Source organism: Pinus tabuliformis, chromosome 8 (genome assembly GCF_031772625.1).
Source record: "Pinus tabuliformis cultivar Carrire ecotype Pingquan chromosome 8, CPIR1, whole genome shotgun sequence".
NCBI classification, from domain to species: domain Eukaryota; kingdom Viridiplantae; phylum Streptophyta; class Pinopsida; order Pinales; family Pinaceae; genus Pinus; species Pinus tabuliformis.
In genome coordinates, this window is record NC_142294.1 from 1,944,041,048 (window position 1) to 1,944,060,230 (window position 19,183).

A 19,183-nucleotide genomic window follows, 5' to 3' on the forward strand; every position below is an offset into this window, starting at 1 on the left:
TCTAACCCCCCAGTTAACTACGTGGGCTAGTCATGGAAAGAATATAACACAACCCGACATATTTTACATTTTATCTTTGGTAAATATTTTTCAGAAGATGGACATAGTGATGTATATCAAAGAGTACAAGTGCAACTTATGAAAGGAAAATAAATATACAAATCAATGCATGGAAAAGCATCGAATTGATCACAATTTCCAAGTGGAAGAACAAGTTTAGTTGTATGCCAGCAAGAATTCAAGGCGAAGATCATGTGAGCCGCCAAGGAAAGATGGTCATGAAGAAAATGTTAATATTCCATCCATTGCATATTTTTCTCCTGAATATTTATAAGAATTGAAATAAGTCACAATTCTTGATAGGAGTATAAGGACTTCACACAAAGGAAATGTGGAGTACTTTCAAATGGGGCTCAAAGGTACGAATCCAAGCAGAGTAAGGTGGATAGAGATAGGGAAAGTGAAGGAGATGTATCCTCACTTACCCTCTATGTAAAAACAAGATTTTGGTGGTTCAAAAGCTTCCTAGGGGGGAGGAATGATCCAGAACAATCTAGGGGATCAAATTAGACTAAAAAATAAAAGTGTTCAAAATTGCCCAAACCTAGTGAAAAATTGTAGATCTCGTCATTCGAATTCCAACGATGCTTGAATCTCCTCAATCTGACATCATATGAGAAAGCTATTGAGTTCTGAAGTTTTTGCCCAACAGTTGAAAAGTCAACTTACAGTGACTAGGCTGCTGATTGAGTAGGCTATACAATTGACATCATCATTTGACTATGGAGGTATGGTGTCAGAAGGGCCAATCCTGTGATACCATGTGGCATGACCATATGAGGCTAGGTGGCAGATTCTGATTGGTTGAAGGGTTGTGAAGTGGGCCAATGATGAGGCGCCACATATCCCAATGGGAGGGTGCCACGTGGCCCTCAATTAGCGTGCCAAAACTTTGGTTGATTGACTAACTCGCCCAATAGGGTTTGACCCTGTGACCTATGGTGAACCAACATAATGAATTACTGTTACACCATGCAAATGAGACTTAACTATGTAGTGGTGGCGATTAAATTTATTGCCAAGTTCGAGCGCATTTGGGGGGCTAGCCCCTAGTTACATGCCATACCATACAACTCGAGGTGTAGTCAGAGGGGGTAAGCAGTTAGCCTGACCCCTGGATCTATCAAACACCACATGACCAGAGTCTAGCGACGGGAGCCAAGACAGCAAGGGCGGGCAGTTAGCCCAACCCACGATCCTATTAATGCCCATGTGACCGCAATGAAGTGAAGCTGACAGGGTCGGGTGGTTAGCCTAGGCTCTGGTCTTATGTGGCCATATGACCGCCCATAGGGGCTAAAAACTCGGTGCTAAGGCCATATTGGCACTTTTAAACAATGCGACAAATTGCACCATTTACGGCGAAATTAGTGTCAGTGTGACGCAAAATTATCGCTCGACGTTTAGCGAAAAGGTGGATTCTGTCGCACAGTTATCCAGTTTTGCCATTTTATAGGAAATACAACATAGAAATGTTTTAGGAGGCGTAACTTGGTCATTTTTAGTCTTTTTGAGCCCAAGAAGAGCTTACACAAGTGTTTTTGGGAGTTTGGAACTCACTGGCAACCTTATTTTTGTGATTTCAGCACTGTATGTTGGACAATTTGAAGAGCCAATTATTTTTAATTTGCAAGACAAAGACCGTTTCATGGCTTTTTGAAGTCATATGGGAACCTTTTTGAGCATGGAAAGAGCCTAGACAGGGGTTTTCCAACCTTCTAGACACATCTGCAGCAACCATTTCTTCATTAGAGCAACCATTTTCATTCTCAGTATGTTTGTGGGAAAAAAAACATTTCAACACTTCATTATGAAGCTGTTAGATTTGTGCTTCTTGATCTCAGAATGAGTATAAGGAACTATTGCCACGTTCAGTGAGAGAGCCCTTTTCCTTTTGACACCATCATTTTCTTTGTTGTTGAGTCAACTTGTGAGTGAAATTTCTCTGAAGGAAAAAAAATTTGTGTAGGAGAAACAAGAGCCACTCTAGAAGGAGGTTTACTTTATGAGTCAAAGATTTGTAATGTACTCTTTTTGTTGCTGAGATTAATAAAGCGGCCTAACCATTGGAGAAGGGCACAAAGACATAGCCCATGAGGTGTGAAATCCATTGTTACATGGTTGTTCTCTTCTTCATTTTTGTCATGTTGTGTTTCACATGATTTTGTTTAATATTTAAGTTCATTGAAAACTCAACTATTTATCTTTGAATGATTTACTATCTAAGAGACCATTTTTAATACCCAAATTTATTCAACTTGTAAAGTGTTAGAGGACGATCGAGTTTCATTTTCATATCAGTTATCTAGAAATTAATGGTAGAAATTGTTGGCAAACAAAAAAAGAGCTAATTACCCTTCCTTCCTATTCAAAGATAATTCATCGAACACCAAATATGCATTGCAAACCAATTTTTGAAATAAAAGCACTTAGATGACTCCTCTATTTGACTCAAAACCCAATTGAAAAATTATACAATAATCTCTATCAACATTTACCAACCATTTTATTTATATAACTACACCAATAACTAATTAAATTTAACCTAAATTTCATTTAAATAATTTAAACTGATTTCTCTAAATCTAAAACAATAAAAATTTACGCAATAATACTCATTACTATTTCACATCTATACAACCCAAAATGAATTATTACAAAAGATCACCTTACACTCATCCTTGACATTATGGATTTGTACACACCTAATTTACTGTGTATCATCCTTTTATTTTTATGTTTCCATGATGAAAATGAATTGTTTGGATTCACCTTCTAGACCACGAGAATCGTATTATATGTCGTTGGTATTAATGTTATAGTGTGTCATTTTTCATGTTCCATATCCTTGAATGGATGTTATTGTGTTTTATTTTATTATTAACCTTTTTTAATTAATCCATACTTTAATATTAACAATTTAATGAAGCATATGAAAGGAAACCATCTAAGTTGTTAGACATATGTTTATTTCCAACCTATAATCTAAGATAGCCACAGATCAAAGATAACGATAATGATTTTATGGGCCTTTTTTTCATGTACATCTACAATAACATGAACTTCTCCTCCTTCCCTAACATTTTCTTCTTCATTTCAACTATATGCTAGAATATAATTTTAGTTTACATTCTTCGTTTCAACTATATGCTAATATAATTTTAGTTTACATTGTTGAGGATCAATAACTTTGATTTACATAGTTGAGGAGCAATAGCATGAATAGCTAGGAGATAAGTTTTATATACTCTTCATCTAATTTCAAATACCGAATGAAAAATTTATTGTATTTTATTGAAATGGTAAATAATTTTAAATTTCAATTTTATGTTAATTATTAACCTTTTTAATTAATCCATACTTTAATATTAACAATTTAATGAAGCATATGGAACAAAACCATCTAAGTTGTTAGACATATGTTTATTTCCAACCTATAATCTAAGATAGCCACAGACCAAAGATAAAGATAATGATTTTATGGGCCTTTTCTTCACGTACATCTACAATAACATGAACTTCTCCTCCTTCCCTAACATTTTCTTCTTCATTTCAACTATATGCTAGAATATAATTTTAGTTTACATTCTTCGTTTCAACTATATGCTAATATAATTTTAGTTTACATTGTTGAGGAGCAATAATTTTGATTTACATAGTTGAGGAGCAATAGCATGAATAGTCAGGAGATAAGTTTTATATACCTTTCATCTAATTACAAATACCCAATGAAAAACTTATTGTATTTTTATTGAAAAGGTAAATAATTTTAAATTTGAATTTTATGTTAATTATTAACCTTTTAAATTAATCCATACTTTAATATTAACAATTTAATGAAGCATATAAAAGGAAACCATCTAAGTTGTTAGACATATGTTTATTTCCAACCTATAATCTAAGATAGCCACAGACCAAAGATAATGATAATGATTTTATGGGACTTTTCTTCATGTACATCTACAATAACATGAACTTCTCCTCCTTCCCTAACATTTTCTTCTTTGTTTCAACTATATGCTAGAATATAATTTTAGTTTACATTCTTCGTTTCAACTATATGCTAATATAATTTTAGTTTACATTGTTAAGGAGCAATAGCTTTGATTTACATAGTTGACGAGCAATAACATGAATAGTCAGAGATAAGTTTTATATACTTTTCATCTAATTTCAAATACCCAATGAAAAACTTATTGTATTTTTATTGAAAAGGTAGATAATTTTAAATTTGAATTTTATGTTAAATTTGATTGGTAAATTATTGTGCTAAATTTATAATAAATAATAATTGTGATGATAAGTGTGTATATTTTGGAATCAGATGTGAGTTTTCAGATTGAATAGTGAAGATATATTTAATTTTACATTTTTTTTTCAATTTTCACCGTCAAATTTTAAACTCGTGGGAAAATTAACAATTTCACTTTCGGTAGGTGGTAGGTTGGGGGAGGCAATTATTGTGAGGATTGGCTTCTTTTGCTGAAAAAATCCACATTGACAACATAGAAGGGTTGGTGCTCGACGTTGGGGAGCTTAGTAACTGCGATTAGAATGGCATCTCTTGGCCAAGGGTTTTTCCTAGAAATGAAGGGAGGTGGATGTTCATGATATATCAAATTAGAGAATCTAGTTGGTTATTCAGGATAGGTTTTTCTTAGTGGGCATGACAATTTACGACAATGGTAGAAACTAGTAGAAGGTTGGAAACATTTTATTATGCCAGGATGCATGGTCTTGGGATGAGGGTGGAGTGTTAGTGCGCCACATCATAAGTGCGCAAAAGAGATTTCTCATGTTGTACAGGGGGTCAAATTTCAAGTTTTAGTTTGCAATTTGGTTGGTCATCTTGGAAGATGCACTAGTGTGGAAGAATAATAAGTAAGTAAGGAGAGAACCAGGTGGACTTGCTTTGACGACTAGGACGGGTGAGGATGTTTGGGATAATTTGATAGTGGGCACTCGTTATGTGCTGTAGATGCAAGATGACATCTTTGGGATCTATTATTTAGGTGTTGGGAAATAAGAGGGAGAGGAGATGAGTCAGGAAGGTATTTGACTTGCTATTAGTGATGGGAAATTGTTTTTCTTGTGGTAGAGATATGAGTAATGAATAATCATCTGAATATTAATTTTAAACTCGATAAACTAAAATTGGATGATCAAGTATGACAATAAGTTTTCAATATGTATATTCACAAACAACACAACCATTGGGTATTAATTTTGCTGTAATTGGTTAATTTCCTTTCCTTTTGCCCTCAATTTTAATGATCTAAATACATAATGCTTTTGCCATACAAACAATTCTACAAAGATAAAAGGAAAGATAAATATGAAAGCAATCTGGGAAGCTAGTAGATGAGTCTAGTACACAATTATCTAGAAATTAATAGTAGAAATTGTTGGCAAACAAAAACAAGAGATAATTACTCTTCCCTCTTGTTCAAAGATAATTCATTGAACACCAAATATGTATTGCGAACCACTTTATAAATAAAAGCACTTAAATGACTCATGCATTTGACTCAAAACACTCTCTCTCTATATAAACCATTTTATTCATATAACTACACTAATAATTAATCAAATTTGAATCTAAATCTTATTTGTTTGTATCTAAATCTTATCCAAATAATTTAAACTAATTATCACTTTCTTTAAATTAAAAAAAATAAAAATTTACTTAATAATACTCAATATTATTTCAAATATAGATAATATTAAATAAAAGAGTATTATTCCAAATCTAGATAATACTAAATAAACTAAAAACCTATAGCAATTTTGAGATTATTTCACATCCACATAGTATTAAATAGTAAACTAACAACCTATAAATTTTGACATTATTTCTCATCCAGATAATATTAAATAAACTAAAAACTTATTGCAATTTTGAGGTATGAAATAGATTGTAGTTATTTTAATTTTAAACGAGTAAATTATGAAAGTACTCAAATCTGGACATTACAACGGTCAACTTTAATGGTTATGATGTTTTCTTTTTCTTACCACCTTTCTGGATAAAGGCCAAACCACTATCATTTTCATGAGAGGGGACAACATTTTGCCACACACATTCTCTTTTAAAAGTTTGAAATCATGATACTGAACTATAGTTTTGTATTTAAATGATAAATTACTTTTATATTACTTAATGCGAGCCTTTGTATCTCCTTGTTCTTAGCAATGAGTAAGTCCATCAAATCTAGCACTCATCATAACTTTTTATTTCATGACTTTTATTGGTTTAAAATTCCACTTTGGGTTGTTGAATAAGACAAAGTATAATTGAGTTCTTCACATGGGCAGGGCTCCACAATTCCCTACATACAAATTTTTTAATAGATTTCAAGGATGTCCATTAACATTTCAAAATCATGGAATGCACATCCCTGGTTAAACTGACTTCAAATTTATAATTTCAAAGCCAAGCTAGGGTTTAGATTATCGAACTTGAGGTTGGGATGTGTGAGAGAATATTTGGTTGTAGTTTCCCAAACCAATTCCATTTAACAACATTAAAAATTGTGAATAAATTATTTTATCCAAATTTAAGAGGAAGGTAATTATAATTGGTATTTAAATGGGAAAAAATAAGTTATTGGATTATTTGGTTTGAAAATTGAAATAAGTAGAATATTTATTTGTGTGGATTTATTATTATTAAAATTGGATTATAATTAAATTGAATTAAATAATTATTATTGAAATTATAATGCCTTGAGGATAAAATTTTATAAAAAAATATTATATTTTTTAATATTTTTTTATTACAATTTAGTTGTGTAATGTATAATATTTAGTTGTATAATGTTAATGTATAATATTTATAATTTTCGTAATTTTTTTTTGTTGTTGGGTTAAATTTGAAATTAAAAATATTAATTTTCTTTTTTATTATTTTGAGTAACTAAAAAACCAATTCATATCTTATTTAATTATTATTATTAACATGAGGATTTATATTAAGTAAAGTGAGTTACAAAACTCATAATAAAGAGTATATTGAAAAATATATTTTTTGTTTACAAGCTAAAAAAGGATGGCTATCTATAAATTTTTTAAAACCCTAGACATTCATGAAATACATTATGAGTCTTTCAAATTGATAGGTGTAATATCTACAAAAATGCCTCAAAGATTAACAACTTTAACAATAGATATGAAAATAACTAAAATAGTAGAACAATAGTGAAGTTCATCCCTTGAGTGCTAGTTGGAGTACTTTCTTCCTTTGTTAAAGCTATTTTCAGCATCACTTGTTGTGCTAGAGCATTTGCTACTGAAAGTCCATGCTTTGTACTTGGGTAGCAGATATAAATATAAGCTCCATTCTAATTGTACTTGATCAGTTGTGCTATAACCTAGCGTAAATTGGTCTCTTCATCTTCAAGAGATGAAATGCAATATTTTTGGTGTAACAAAAACATATAATGACTTCTAGATTAGAGTTGGAGATTGAGCCTTGAACCCCCAATTTCACTTGAAGAGATTGAATTAGGCTGTCATGTCCAACTAGGGTCTTAGAGTGCCACTCAATAGCTTGTCTTGTTACCTATAGTTCTTGAAAATCTATTTGGTTGGGAAGATACAAGGAAATAAAAGCAAAAGTGCCTTGTGGGTAGGAAGAAAAAAGGGCCTAGAAAGACCTATAATAGTAACATATCCACCTCACAACTAGAAAACATGAAGAGAAAGTGAACCAAGAAGCATGGCAACAAATTTCCTCATAGAATAAATGGGCAAGAGGAAGTGTGAACAAGGAATAGCCAGTCCTCAAAAGCCTAATTATTTGAGAGCCTATTTCTAAAGAAGAATAACCCAAACTTGAAACCTAAGGGAGGAATCCAATGAGCATAGACTAGACAAGGGGAAAACTAGTTGGGTTGTTAGATGAGAGAACAAGAGACAACAAATGATTAATAGAAGATCCAAAGCCAAACTTTGGCTGAAAATTTAAGAGGGCCTGCTCAAACAACCAAAGGAACCTCTCCTTAAAAATTCCAAACGCTGAAACTTATAATGATGATATCTTGAAATAAAGAGTAAGGATTTCACCAAATAAATTTGAGTCCATTATCTCCCAATTGAACTGATATCATTCAAGCCTATCGCCATAGGAATGTAGGCGTTAAGCCATAAAAATTGCATATAGATCATTTAGAGCCATGTATAATGATTCAAATGAATGCACATTGAAGGTGGTTTGCATGTGAGAGATAGTGGGTAGTCTCATCATACCCACCTTTAGTTCAAATTAACCCACATTCACAGACTTGGTCACATGCCTAAGTAACTACTTGACATATGCCATGATAAGAAGGTTAGGAGATGGGTTGACACGTGAACATATTATTAAAGGTTAACGTCATTTCCTTTTGCATGGGGGTATAAGATGTATGTTATTTACTTCTGAATTATTTTCTTTTAAAATATGATTGAAACTAAGTTTTGAGAATGAAGAATGACCTTTGCCTATTCAATTGCGCATAAAGACAAGTTTAAGACAAGCCTAACAATGGATGTATTAGTTCCCTTAATCATATATTGATAACAATATAAAATGTTCCCAATCACTATCACAATTTGAATAATGAATGACTTAACTATATTTAAACATTGTAAAATATCATAAACTACACTAAATTGATGAGAAAATGCCCAAGCTCCATGAGCAAAAATAAACCAAATTTTTGTTAAAATAAAAAAATAACCCTAAACTTGCTACCTTTTTTTAAGAAATGAGGGTGGGTGAGTCCCTTTAGAAGACGTTGTATTAACCCGAGATTCACAATTTACATATATTTACAGAAGTGAGATTGAATTCGCAATGTACATATTTACAGAAGCATGATTTGTACAATATATATGCTGCAGGAGCAACGAAGCAACATAGATCAACATATAAGCTGCCGGAGCAGCAGGATACATGCAACGAGGGGTTTGAACCCGGGTGGGGAGGCGGCAAGCCTTCCGTCCCGACCGCGGAGGTAAATGCCCAAGTGCACTAAACTTACTACCTTTATATTCAAACAATAAATAAATCAATTTTTTTTTAAATAAGAAAAATAACCCAAACTTGCTACCTTAATATTCAAACATTTTTATTACTATTTAATAAACTACTATTACTATTTCATATTGATTAAATTATTTTTTAATAAATCTCCTACATATTCTAAAAGGTACATTAGCACACATTACAAATACTTGCTTTGCTCATAACATGGTATATCGATAAGGAATTTATGTAATAAAAAAGCAATTTTTTATTATACTTTGCCCAAAGCATTGATATATCCATATATATCTACACAGGTTTAAAGAATCCGTAGAAAATAATAGGGAGGGAATTGAGGAATCAAAAAGGTCATGATGTTGTATTAAGGACACACATATTGGCAGTCAATCCCAAATTGAACACATGAAGAATTGGTGATAAGGAACACGTTCAATAGGGAAGAAATAGTGAAGGGAAAGAACCCTGATTAGCTAGCCACCTAATCAGCGTCTTAATAATTACCATCTTGACTTTTATGCCATAAAATATAAGCGGTTTGGCCCAGCAGAATCATATTGGGTTGTAGTACCGTACTTAGTTATCCCATTATACTGGTGCAAAGTTTGTATTTTATCATCACATCAAAGTCTAATAGCGCTTTGTTGGACATACATTCAAGAGTGGGAAATTGAAACATTTGTTTATCATAATAACAATTCATGAAACATGAAACTCTTAGTGGATATTGAAGATAAGATATATAAAAACACATAAAGTGGTAACATAAAATTCAACATACAAGTTATCACAATCTCCAAGATTTGAAATTTCCCAATTTTCCAATCTTACTTGAATGGTTTTGGCCAATTAATTACCATTTTACCCATCCTGAAGTGCTTTGGCCAATTCATCACATTTCAGGTTCTCAGCATTAAACATTTTCAATAATGATCCACACCTTAGTGCACTTATGATATGTAGTAGTTCCCTCTTAGCATATATATATATATATATATTATGTCATAGATCTTTATGCATAAAAGAATTTATATTTATGTATTTTTGATGCATTCACTTCATCATATTTATATATATATATAATTTTTTGATTATTTCTAAAAATAAATAGTATAAATGAGTAGGAAGTGTCTTAGTTTCTAGGTGAATGTTTCTAGCTTATTTATATAATTTGAAAGAATATTTGTATTTGTATACATGATTAATTCTTATTATTTGATGTACTATGATTTTTAAATTACCAATTAATTTGTATGGAGTAAATGTTAGTGACAGATCAATACATTATCACACACACCACTTCAATTTTAATTCACTATTTTTCATAAATGACATGTTGGGGTCTAGAAGGTCAATTCATCAATTCATATGGATGACCATGTTTGAATGAACCATGTGTATTTCTATTGACTAGATTTGAAGGTCCAAGTTTATTAAAACATGGATCATTATATAATTTTTCATTTATCTTGATACTTTCTAGTTGGAAAACTTGAAATAATAGACTCGCATAGCCCATTTTAGTGCTAGGCCTAAGATTTTGAGAATTTGGGGTCCATAACCTTCTAGAGCCATTCCGAGGCATATAGTACCTTTTGGGATCAAAACTTTGTGAGCATAGCTCCCAACATCTCAACATTGTTCTACACAGCAAGAAATTTCCAACAATGGTGAAAATCACCGCAATAGGAGTTTGTATATATAAGTTAGCCCCCTAATAAATTGGCCTACCTTGTTGATCAACATGGCATTGCGTGGATGCCACATTAGCCCGTATTAATCACAAGGGGGGGGTGTAGTCTCTTGGGACTTTCGAGAAGAATCTAGAAGGTCCAAAACCTTAACAATCATTGAGGGTTGAGGCATGCAAAAACTATAATCCTAGATGGCTATCATTATATGTTAAATACCAAACCATTAGAAAGAGATGGGTTTCCATTCATTCAACATTGTACTAGTTCCATAGTTGAGTAGAGCTTTAGGAATGAGATTTGATAACATAATAGAAGAGGTATAATATTATGTAGCAACAATAGAGGGTATATTATCAAAGGAAACTCCATAGTGAGTGCCACCTTCTATGCATTTCTATTTTCATAACTGAAAAAAGAGAAAAGAGCATAGACCTTACCTTTTAGCTGGAGGTTCTACTTAATTAGGCCTCCCAGGATACATCTTGTATTAGGTTATGTGGATCAAGTGCATATTTGTTTGGTCTTTCTGTTAGTGTCAGTCTTTGCAACCTTCCTCCAGTGATCAAACATGCTCTTACAAAGTGATTTTAAGGTGTCAAGGTCAAATTTTGTCATTTCAGTGAGTCTTCAAGCAAAATTTGGTCACTAGGCATTAGGTCTAGGGTTTGATTTTACTCCTTTCAAAGTTGTCCAAATGTCGGTCCATGTCACCATTCAGCTGAGTGTACCATCATTCAGAGGGTTTTCATCATCATGTCAAGCTCTAATGGGTCATTTTACACCTTGTTCATGCTTAAGTCACGCCTAGGTAAGGTTCATTTCCCTCTCCTAGAGTTTTGAAGGCAATTTCCTTTGAATGGTCAAATCATTAGCAAAACTTGTATCCTGATGTTCATACACCTTCCCCTATCCTTAATTTACCTTATTAAACACTTCCCATCACTAAGATCCCCCAAATTCCTCATTTTCCCACAAACCCTAGTTTCTTGCTACAAACCCTATTTTCTAGGCTAGGCCTGTGTTTTGCCTTTTGGACCCCTTCCCCTCACTCAATTTTTGAGATTCCATTTTCCCCTACTTCCTAACATCCCTCCCTACTTCTCAAAATTTCCTCAAGAATTTAGAAGCCCCTTATCCCCTTCATTTCGCTTCATTTCGACAAATCCCCTATTCCACACACCGGGATAGGTTTTACTCCAATGATGTTTCTGAGCAATAAAAGAGGAATTTGGGAAAACTGAGAGAGGTGTTTGTCCACAACAGGCCAAGGAAGAAAAATCTCCTTCACTTTTTACACAGGTGTTATGGTTTTAGAGAAATGTCAAAAATACAATTGCCTCAGGAGAATTGATGCACCTCTGAAGTGACCTTGGGAAAATAAAATTTTATTCTAGCTTGGTTGGCCAAATGACTTGTGTGATGAGTCAAATGATAACTAGACACAAATAAATTTCCAATGAGCTATCATGAGCTCAATTTGGAGTTGAAGAAGACCTTCAAAAGTTGACTGCAACAGCACTCTGCCTTTAGGCAGCCTCATTTGGCACATTTTGACCAGTCCTGGGAGATTTGACTTTTGACAAAGAAAATGAACTCCAAATTGACAAATTCTAGTTGGGTTGGAAGGTAGACTCAAATACCTTTCCAACGAGCTATCCTGCACCCAATTTGGACACCGGTAAGGCCTCTAAAATCCTCCTGCAAAATGCGCTACGTGTTGGGTTCATGGCGCGACACATTGGGTTTGCGCACGGCGCATGGGGCAATTTTCCGTAGTGTAAAAATACACTGGCACGGCACACATGGCATGTGCGGTGCGTTGGGATGGTGCACGGCGCATAGGGATGGAACGTTAAAATTTTTGCTACCTAACTCAAACATCAAATGGAACGGTCTCCTCTGCTCCAAGTAAGGTCAAGTCGTCTTGCAATCGCCTTTGATCAGTGTTTGGTGTGGTTTTATGACTAATTATGAGAATTTGAATATCAAACTTTAAGCCATAATCTCTTATTAAAGATTGCTATTTGAAGTTTTGTGTTGAAGATTTAAAACATTTTTGGTGCCACTCCCCGCCTTGTTTTCACATCTCATCATCCCATTACTACAGTTTATTTCCTTATATCCCCTCATACACTTATTCCTAAGTTCCATTTTCCTATCCCTAAGTAACTTTATCCCTTATCATTCCTATTTCTTATTTCATTTGTATAAAAATTCCCAAAATCCCAAGTTACTCCAATATTCAGTGGTTGTCCCCTCCTCCAAAGTTTGTCAAATCCTCAAAGGGCAAACTACCACTTGGCAAGACTTCATTGTTCCCACTGCCCCATTTTTACCACAGTCCCTCATTTCCCTTTGGCACACATTTGGCATTGAAACAAGACACCAAGTTCTCATTTCTCATTCTCAACAAACCAAACATACACTTGGCATAGAATTTCAACACCATGGAGGCGGATGCCGATACATTATATGACCAAGACAGTGACTTTACAACTGAAACTGCATGCACAAGGAGGGCACTGAAACGTCAAAAAAGGGAGGATAGACTCCAAATCTTGGCCGAAGCTTCTTTGGCTGAGCATGATACTCAATGATAGACCTCCAGTCCAAATTTTAGCAAATTTGGAGAAAATTTTGTCATTTTTGAATTTTTTGGTCACAAAACATTTTCTGCCCAACGCGTAGCGCCACTTGGTGCGCGCTTATAATTGGGAGATCTCCAGGAGGAAAAATTTACATTTTTGGATTTGTCATCAAAAGTTATGCATGCTCATGGATTACCTAAGGATTTCATCAAGTTCTGGGTTGCCTAAAGGGTCAAAAACATGCAAAAAATGACCTCACTGCCCCTATTTTGACACACAGGAAGCAGTCTTTGGAGATTGAAGTTTTGAAGGCGAAAATGACATCCAAATCCAGAAATTCCACTTGGGTTGGAAAGTCGATAGGCAGGGCTTTCCAACGAGCTATCTTGGGCTCAATTTGGACTTCAGGAAGTGCCTCAAAATCAGCTCCAAAGTGGCGCGACGCATAGAGAATTTGGGCGCGGCGCATAGAGAATTTTGGCCTGTTTTTCACTGTACAACTCAGAAATTCGCCCAGTTTTGACTAGTTTTGCTTTTTGATGTTACTCTTGATCTTCCATGATGTAATTTGATGACCATGATGTAATTTTGGGCACATTTTTACTTGTTTTGGTAGATTCATTCACTAAAAAGTGAAAAACAACTGAATGAATCAGTTTCCTTTCATATAGGGGCAAGTTGTTTCATTGCCTATTTTTCAGTTCCTTGTTTAGAATTGGTTGAAACAGCTCCTAGAATGATGAGCTTGACCCCTAGAGGCATGGGAAGGAGTTAGGCTTGTCTATATCATGTAATTTCTCAGTCATTTTCATGGTTGGACACTTGGGATTGCTTGGCACACCATTGTACATTTTATCTCTGCATTTTTGGCAAAGGAAAGACCAGGGTTTTGCAGCACTTGTTGGGATCCATGTGGTTCTATGTTTTGATGGTGTTTTTCTCTAAGTATTTGTAAGTTCACTGATGTAAATGTGTATCATTTTCCCTTCTCTTTTCTTCTAAAATTAAACAAATGAGTGATTAAGGTAAAATTCAATGGACTGCTGTGCTCTGCCTTGAAATTTTGTTTAATTCTACATGTTTTCATCTGTTTGAGGAGGACTCTCAAGACCCTCTTGCCCTCCTTAGCCCTTCACCACTTTGATCCATCCATTCATTCAATCCAAAGCATCAAAACTACTGCCTACCTTGCCCCAATTGGAACTTTGCAAAAATTTGGCCTCATCCCCGGACCCAAATTTGCCTTTCCCTTTTTTCCAACAAAACCTCCAAAAAATCAAATCAAACCCTTGTACTTCATACCTAGCCTAAAATTAGCTTTTATTTCAGTCATCTCAAGCCCATATGATTATCTTTTGCTGAGATTGACCCGGAGAGAGCCCTCTCCTGTCCTCGTAGGGCTAGCTACGAGGCTGAGCGTGGTTTGATGTGGACCTAGAACCTTACCTTTTCAGCCTGAGGTAAATCTAGGCTCTAACACTTTCATTTTTGTATCTTAGTTATTTTCATGATGCCAATATTAAACTAGTAATAATAAATATATATCTAAGGAAATAAATTGAATAATAAAAAATTTCATGATATTGCAAGAATTATTGGGATGAATTGTTATAATAAAATATTCACATTAGTGACCCAAAAAAAACTTGATATCCATATCTAATTTATGTATATAAGATTTACCTTGAAGGCTACCTCCCTTAATTATTTGATCCCCTAATTTTGTATAAATATACTAGAGTAAAAAATTTAAAAAACATATATTCACATTTGTTCAAATAAATAGAAATTAAGTTCTAAAGTAACATGGCATTTAAAAAAATCTTATACATTTATACACTACACTTTATGCCTTTTTCATTCTTGCAACACGTTGATGTTTCCAGTTCTCAGAACATATTGATATTTACTATCTCATACCTAATTTATATATTAATAGTAATATATAAATTTTATATATTAATAATAAAATATAAAGATGAGAAATCCATCATTTAATTATTTCACACTTTCTTATTTATAATTTAATATCTAATCTAAATAAAATTACATCTCAATTCTTATATTACTATTAAATTATCAACATATTTATTATATTTCATATATATATACACTATACTATACTATACTATACTATACTATACTATACTATACTATACTATACTATACTTTTCAAATTTTCAAAACTCTATATATTACTTTTCACATTATCAAAATAAATTATAACTTACCTATCACTTTCATATATATTCATTTTAAAATTATTATACACTCCACTTTTCACATTATCAAAATAACTTATAAATTGGATAACTTTATAGTTAAAATATCACTTATAATTTTACTATGAGAATATCATTTATCAAAATATATTTCTTCTTGCTCTCATACTCATTACTTTCATAACACTTTCATAATTTTATTATTAAAATATCGCTTATAATTTTATTATCAAAATATCATTTCTTCTTGCTATCATTTTTCATAGTGGCCTTGTCATATTATTCCTATTATATCTAACCTACATCCCTCAAATATAATGCATGACCAAGGTCTTGACCCTATTATATCTAACCTACATCCCTCAAATATAATGCATGACCAAGGTCTTGACCCTAACCTTGGCCATGTACATTAAGATAAATTGTAGATCATTTTATTCCTATTCAAGGAATCAAACACACATTCTTCTTTTAGAAGAGACATCATAGTAAAAAGTAATGAAACACTCATCTAGTGATCCATTCGTCCTTTGATTATAGTGAGATAGGACCATTTAAAAGAGATGATCAATATTTTTTTTATTTTGTAACTCAATGGGCAGCAAAGAAATTATCAAAAACATTATGATCATTGATTTGTGAAACTTTCTCAACATAATGCTTCCATATAAGCCATTATAAGTATGGTATGTACTATTTAAAGTATAGCATTTTTTTTTAATATATATAATTTTAAATATTTCTACACAATATTAATATAAACCTACATCCTTCCGATACCTAAATGGAAAGATATTTGAAAGAAGGTTTGGAAATGGAAAATTGAAATTCCATAGTGTCTATTCAAATGTATTATTATATGATTAAATGTAATGTGCACTAATACGAGGCTTACTTGTGGTTAAATGACATGGTAAACACTAAGGCAAAAATATAAATAGCTCTTAATTCAAATAAAAATGGTGAAGATATTGTATTAGATGTATTTTAGATATATTATAATAATAATTGTTGCTGATAATTAATATTATAATTATGTTAAGTTTATGGGTTATAATTTTTTGCACTCTTACTTAGTATTGTGATTTGTTTTTTTATATATCATAGTGTATATATTTATAGGAGTTGTTTATGGAGGCGGAGGAATTTCTTGTATGAAAGAAAATGGGCCAAAATCTAGACAAACAAATTTCAAAAAATCTTGTAGTGGTAGTGTTCGTATCATGTTTTTGATGGTGGAAATAGATTCAACACCATAAAAAATGTATGGGGCACCTAAAATTTTACCGTTTAACAACTGTAACTTGGATTTACAAAAAGTTCTATCGGATTTTCTCAAAATCTGACTGGAATTTCCATGACTTTCAGGGAAAAAAACAGTCTTGTTAGACTACGACATATCTATATATGTGGTTTGTTATTGTTTATGGTAACTGAATATTGACTAATTATTTATGTACATTGAGATGAGTCTCACTTTATTATTATGGGTTAGTGAATAAATTGAAGTAGAAGTATTTAGGGAAAAACTACAATTGATTATATGCTTTTATAATTATGCACTAATTTTTATTATGTTTATTTTTATGGTTTTTTTTTTGTGTTTGGACATTAGTCATAAATCTTGAGCCACATACTTGAGCTACATGTTAGCTAATTTTCCATTTGAAAGTTATATATATATATATATATATATATATATATATATATATATATATATATTGTTTCTATTATCATCATAATTATTTTATGGAAGATTGTTCACTATAGAGTATAAGTATGTTGCTCTATAACTCATGCCTCAACAACCATGTTAAAGGTGGTACATGCTTGAAATTTTTGCCATATTTGAATAATTGTTGGTGTTATAATAAATATAATTGTTGTATGGTCATTATGAAATATGTTCATATGATCAACATTGAAAATACACCTTTGAATTTTCTTATGCAACTCCAGTCCCATGCAATGCCAAACCCCATTAACTTTCTTCCCACATAGTAATCTACAATAAATACTATGACTTTAACAAATACTATCCCTCCTCCCTGCTATTCCCTACTTCCTTAAATGCAATAATCTTGACAACATCTGGGATTTGGATATTATAATGTAGTCCCATCAAACTTGGCCCATGAGTACATGACGTATAGGCTTAAAGAAACCTCAACAATGCTTTCCTACATAAGCAAGAAAAAGGTTTATGAAATGTTTGAATTGTGGTGGGTGGGGGCATATGTCTAGTAATTTTTTGATTAAGTGTTGATCAAAGATAGTTTATTTGGTGATGTTAAATAGAATTTCTTAAAGAGCATGGAACTACCATAAATGAAACATCCATGAAGAAGAAACACAAAAAGAAGGAATATAGGCAATGCACCAAGATTTGTTAATGAAGTTCACTCACAAGGTGTGAGCTACGTCTCCAGGCCCAACATCAAAGTGGAGAGGCCTCTATATTATCTCAGAAAAATATGGAAAATACATGGAAAAATACATGGCAATACCTCATTTCTAGGGATGACCCAAAAATCCACTGCACGAATCCCAATTCTGACCACACTAATGTGTTGGGTGTGGAGCCCGATTATCTTTTGTATTCAAAGGTTTTAGCTGGATGTATACCCTAGGAAGACTGTACACCCCTCCACGCGAGGGGGGACTTGTCCCCCCTGTGGGGGTAACTCCCCCCTGGTTGGGGGGTCCCGAGGCTAGCGGTCCTCTGGCGGGGGTTCGGGGGTAGCGCCCCCGAAGCTAAAAGTAGAAGTAAAACTGCCTTGTAAAAGTCTAGTAATTTCTAGTCAATCTGGGCCATGCATTAGGAGGTTGATCTGACGGTAGAAGGTACGGTTTTTTGCCCTAGAAGGCAACCCCTCACTATATATGAGGGAATTGCATTGCATCTATGTATATATGGATTTTAAGTGAGAAAGAGAGAGGAGATTGAGAGCGAAGAGGGTGTTACAACGGATCTACTGTAGGCTTTATCTCTTCAGTTTACTGGATAATATAATAAAAGAAGGACTAGCTGTTTCTAAGTGGGTATAGCCCAAATTGGGTGAACCACGTATATCTGTGTCTCTCTTGTTTTATGCGTTTTTTGTGTTTATATTTCTGAAATATTTTATGTGTTCCATTGCTCTGTAATATATAATTTTCTAACAATTGGTATCAGAGCCTAAGGTCTATTTGGCTAATAAACTCATAGGAGAGAAGGGTTCCTGGTTCGAGTGGGAGCAATGGCGGAAGATGGTAGGTCTAGGGTCAAAAAATTCAATGGCCAAAACTTTTCACTGTGGAAGATGCAAATGGAAGACTATCTGTATCAGAAAGATCTGTACCTACCATTGGGCAGAAAAACAAAGATGCCGACGGGTATGACAGATGAAGAATGGAATCTTCTTGATAGAAAGGCACTTGGAACAATAAGGCTGTGCCTGGCAGTGTTGGTAGCATTTAATATTTGAAAGGAAACGACAACACAGGGTTTAATGTCGGCATTGGACAAACTATATGAAAAAACCTTGGCCTCAAATAAGGTATTTCTTATGAAGCGTTTATTTAATATGAATATGTCAGAAGGTGGATTTGTTG

The 19,183-nt window shown here is 33.2% G+C and overlaps 1 pseudogene; it reads left to right on the plus strand.

Moving 5' to 3' along the window:
• The first annotated feature begins 4,356 nt into the window (after nt 1-4,356).
• On the plus strand, nt 4,357-5,170 carry LOC149244258 (uncharacterized; annotated as a pseudogene).
• The last annotated feature ends 14,013 nt before the right edge of the window (nt 5,171-19,183 follow it).